Source organism: Argopecten irradians, unplaced genomic scaffold (assembly GCF_041381155.1).
Source record: "Argopecten irradians isolate NY unplaced genomic scaffold, Ai_NY scaffold_0618, whole genome shotgun sequence".
Classification (NCBI taxonomy): domain Eukaryota; kingdom Metazoa; phylum Mollusca; class Bivalvia; order Pectinida; family Pectinidae; genus Argopecten; species Argopecten irradians.
Genome location: NW_027188085.1, coordinates 9,033 through 14,608, shown reverse-complemented (window position 1 = coordinate 14,608; position 5,576 = coordinate 9,033). Strand labels below are relative to the sequence as shown.

The window sequence follows — 5,576 nt, the reverse complement described above, 5'->3', positions numbered from 1 at the left end:
TACCTGACTACGGGAACTATACCAAAGTATAGTCCCCCGGGAATGAACTTGCGACCAAATATATGACGTCATAATGAATGTCATGTGACGTACTAAATCTATTCTTCTTCTTCGACTCGGGGTCTATACCTCGCCAGACCTCGCAACAACATATAAGGAGAACAGTTCCCTCTGGAAAGGGCCATAATAGAATAATATGACTCTTATGATGATTATACATTTGATGGCTATAGCAAATTACTTTTGAAAACAAAATATGACATAAAAAAAAATATTATCTATGACCTGATGCTAATATATGTTGAAGAAGTTTAAATTTTTAGCACATAGATACCTTCAATACTTTCTGAAAAATAGTGATAATTGTCAAAATCCAAAATGGCTGCTAGTTGGCCATTTTGTTATCCAATCAGTCCTAAAATACAATATACAAAACTAGTCATAGAGATATATAACTAGTTATATAAAGATATATAAAAGGGATAATAATTAGGCAAAAAATAGAGATTATGACCTGTTTATTACCACTTACATTTTGCGACTTTTATGAACTTTCTCAAATATAGATAAAATTAAGTCCACTAAGAAACCAGTATTAATTGTCTATGACACAGTCTATGTTTTAAGCAAGCCAAATGGAACATTCATTGTTGAATTCCTTATCTGAAAGATTAATTGTACACCTGAGAATAGGAAGATTCCATTTAAAACAGGGTTTAGCATCAGACCTGGGTTGTTTTTTTTTTACATAAAAATGTGATAAAAATTTGTCACGACAAAAAATATTTTTAGAAAATATTTTTTGTACATAATTATTTTTCATGACAAAAAATATTTTTTAGAAAATAAAAGTTGTACTTAAATATCAATGACTATTTAAGTACGAAAAACGTTTTGTAGGAGTTGTTTTTTTGCCGGCCGCTGTTGGCCATCGTAGCTGTGACATGTTCAGTTGACAAAGAAAATAAACCTTCTCTTCACAATTGATAAAACTATGTAAAAATTTCTTTCTAGCTCTATAGCTTTTCTTCTTGATATCTTATTCAAAGTACAGATAACATTATCCACCCAGGCTTCATCCATTGTATTAATCTAATTTCTTCAGAAATAGTTTTACGTTTCTGTTTTACAACTTTTTAACCTACTGTGTTATTTTTAAGAAATTTGTACTTGATATTATTCTGAAATTAACCAAATGTAATTCTGGGTGAATTGTGACTATGTGAGCATTCATATTATTTGTATTTGCCGTATAACGTTACATAATATATATCTATAGTTTTGAGAAAAGACCAAATGTGCTATTCCTTTCTTCAATGGAATCCTCTGAAACATCCTTGAGCCACATCTCTTAATTGACCGACCATTGATCATCCTGGTAGACTGCTCCTGAACAAAATTTTCAACTTCAGCAAAGAGTAGTGTCAGTCTTGAGAAGCTTGAAATGTTCATCCAGGAGCACTTCAAATCTGCATGCTTGTAAATAAATAAATAAATATGCATAGGTATACCAATGTTGACAAAAGGCAAAGTTTAATTCAATATTTTTTATCCATAGTGACTCAACAAGCACACAAAACATTTTTATATTTATAACTAGAACTGCATTTACCACATTTATACATGTGAATGCATGTGGTATATGTATACTGTGTTTCCAAGGTAACCATTGTTATTATTAAACAATGATTTTATTATACAATGTGACGTGTGAATTATAGGCATCCATATGCATGTGTTACATTATTTGACCACCAGGTTTGAACAAGATTGATTTAATTAGTCTAAGATTTATTGTCTACTGTGAAATCATCTATTTTCGTCGGGCTCAATTTTCATAGATTCTAAAATTTTACTATTTGTTGGCACTTAAATTCGTGGAGAAAACCTCACACATTACTGTTAAAATACACAGTCGACACTGTCACCTGTACTGTTTGATCGCCCAAGTGGATACAATCACATGCTAGAGGCGGTACTCAACCAGAGTTTTTACAGGCGTTTCCATCAAACAATTATTGTGTCATATTGATTGATTCAAGATATACTCAATAATTTATACTTTGGTACATGTAGATAAAGTCTACGGAATTTTGAAAACTATCTTTGTTTGAAGAATACTTTCCATCTTTGAACTTGTCATGCTTCTATCTGAAATAGACTTAATGTAGTGAGGTACTTATCATGCTACAATGTATGAACGCATAAACTTACATGACATTGGTATACATTTATTAAAATCAAACCCCCACAAAAATTAATGATTTCACAGTATATTACAAAACCTGTGTATGTTACATTAGCAATCAATTTATTTGGAAAACAAAAGTGTCCTTGCATATCTACACATGGTCCCCAACATTACTGTGAAGCTTCATTAGAATTGGTACAGTTCAAGAGTTGTCAGGACAATATTTGCAGATAACAGACATCTAGGTGGAAAGACATACATCCAGGGAAGTAATGATTCCAGTATACCCTAACTTTGTTGCAGGGGATATAAGAACAAAATTATTTCAACTATATACATTCAATACAATTTAAGTTATTTACCAAATGGGGAGGACACAGATGTAGCTCAGTAAACTGGTGATGTAATTTTCCCGAGCATCTACTATCGCTATCCTTCCAGTGTCTGAATATTTTCTGTTAATTCAAAAATAATAAGTTTCAATAATATGCAAAATCTCTTGATGAAAGCAAACAATATTTCTGATATCCATGATATAGGTATGTAAGCTTGTTTACCTAGTGGTTGACAACATGTATTTCAATTTCAAGAAGATTTTATAGTTTTTACATACAAATGTACATCAGATGGATTTGACATCAGGTCTAGGCTATGCCTATTAACATGCAAGCCCTTTCCAAATTATCAAATTCCATGTATGTATACATTCTGCATAACAAGTTTACCAGATTGATATGTGTTGTAATGCATGACTTTCCAATGTTTTTGTCATCAAATGAGTTGAAGATATATCCATACCATCTTGAGCTTCACCAATTAGGCTTTCTCAGAAATATGGCCTATAACATGCTGTCTGTGCGAGTGATCTATTACTGCTGTGTTCAAGTGACTTTCCCGATGGCATCCACAAGTAATGAAACTGAAAAAATACAAATAAAATTGAAAAAGAATGAGATTAAACTTTACTTATCACATCTACTCTTATAAGATTATGTTAAATTACATACACTATTTGAAGATCTTTTCTCTAAAGATAAATATGTGTAGTCCTCTGTTTATTACCATAATTGTTTGGTTTTAGTGCAATCTTGACATAAATTGAGCTATCAACAATGTACATGCTTCATGTTGTGTAAATATAACCCAATGTATTCCTGTATATACATTAATATATGTCATTAATTAAATTGGTTACCACCAATTTTGTCAAATCCTAATAGTTCCAAATTAGCTGTGCCACAAATGGAGAGGACAGTCAGCCATGATTTATCATCCCAGAAGGATCTTGGATCCACTTTTGCATTTTATATATACAGTATAACTTATCTAAACCGCATGTCATCAGAACAAGCATATTTGGCTGGTATGGACAGATTTCCCGAGTATACAGATTTAAAATAAAATCAATCAATATATGTAGCAAGTTGCCAGATGCAAATTTTGTCCTAAAGCTACATTTCTATTCTGAAAATATGATTCTAATTAATTATAACTGGTATATTTTTAAAGACAACCACTGGAAAATAAATTCTGCAAACATCCATATATCAAACACCTCATAAGGAAATTATGGATTTAATCTCTTGTGTATATGGTCGAAACAGCAAAATTTCCAAAAAATCCAATATTTTATTAAAGGCCTACTACCTTTCCTGAGCAAAACATTAAGGTCTCTTAAAAACATTAATAACATCATAAAATATATGCTGATGGCCTTAGATGAGCTTACAATACCAAACATATGCAAAATTTCCTCCGTAATATATGATAACAGTAGAGAGTCATTTCACTGTTTTGCCGTCCGGCGCAGTGATAGTCAACTACCGCGCCGTATTTAGGATGACGGCGGGAAACATAAACGACCCGCATTATTAAACTTAATATTTTATTTATTTTAATCAAATTGTTCAGAAGGTGGTGATATGTGTAGTATTGTGCAAGTCTACAAAAGTATCAATCTCATTTTACATTTCCATTTTAAAATCAAAAGCCATTTTGGTAAGGTAGTGGGCCTTTAACTAGGTGTCTTTGAGTGACAATAGTTCAAAAACTAGTATAAATAACTATCAATAAATTAATGCATCTGGCCTGAGTAAGATATTAACCTGGCAGTGACCAACAAACATATCTCAAATTTACCATATTATAAAGTACCTTCAACATCAGTTACCTCATGAATTTTCACGATCACCATAACATCCTGTAATGAGAGTAAAAATTATCTAGCGATAAGTGAACACAATCTTAGATTTAGGATATCTGTTATCCAATATCATATTCAAGTCAAAGTGTTATACAAAAGACACTTCTATTCTAAATGAAATGAAATATCTGGTTTCAGGAGTTTTTCTTTTTAAATTAGTAATCGAAAATATGAAATGATTGATCAATATTAATGTGTCATTTTATGTATTTTAAGGAAGTTTGCTTCTAGAAGGATATAGGTCAGGTCTTATTAATAATCAAGACTCAGTTGTTCAAAAGGTGATTATTTATAAGCTTTTATGAGCAGTAATGTAGAAATACAAAGTTTTCTCAAAGATTATCTGATTGGTCTTGAAACTAACATCATGTTAAAGTAGGATTAAATTTCATATGATTTTGATATAAGATATGATTGATTGTCACCTACACTTTGACCTTTACCTGACGCTTTCCTACTCTTTGACATTTACCTTCTAGTCTCCTACACTTTTGACCTTTACTTTTCAGTGCCCTACACTTTGACCTTTACCTTACACTTTCCTACACTTTGACCTTTACATTATGCTTTCCTACACTTTGACCTTAACCTTACTGTCCCTGCACTTTTGACCTTTACCTTTATTTAAGTGCCCTACACTTTGACCTTTACCTTCCTGTCCCCTACACTTTGTCATTACCTTACACTTTCCTACACTTTGACCTTTACATTATGCTTTCCTACACTTTGACCTTTACCTTACACTTCTCCTACACTTTGACCTTTACATTATGCTTTCCTACACTTTGACCTTTACCTTACTGTCCCCTGCACTTTGACCTTTACACTTTAAGTGCCCTACACTTTGACCTTTACCTTACACTTTCCTATACTTTGACCTTTACCTTTACTGCTTTCCTACACTTTGACCTTTACCTTACTGTCCCCTACACTTTGACCTTTACCTATTTAAGTTCCCTACACTTTGACCTTTACCTTACCTGTCCCCTACACTTTGTCATTTACCTTACACTTTCCTACACTTTGACCTTTACATTATGCTTTCCTACACTTTGACCTTTACCTTACTTTCCTACACTTTGACCTTTACCTTATGCTTTCCTACACTTTGACCTTTACCTTCTGTCCCTACACTTTGTCCTTACCTTATGCTTTCCTACACTTTGACCTTTACCTTACTGT

At 32.3% G+C, this 5,576-nt stretch overlaps 1 long non-coding RNA gene across 1 annotated transcript; it reads right to left on the bottom strand.

The window, feature by feature from the left end:
* Positions 1-151: 151 nt before the first annotated feature.
* On the bottom strand, positions 152-4,534 carry LOC138313248 (uncharacterized). Its single transcript, XR_011207148.1, has 3 exons — positions 4,331-4,534; positions 2,990-3,110; positions 152-2,646 (listed from the first exon to the last, which is right to left on the bottom strand). It is a non-coding gene; the product is annotated as an uncharacterized lncRNA (long non-coding RNA).
* Positions 4,535-5,576: the final 1,042 nt, after the last annotated feature.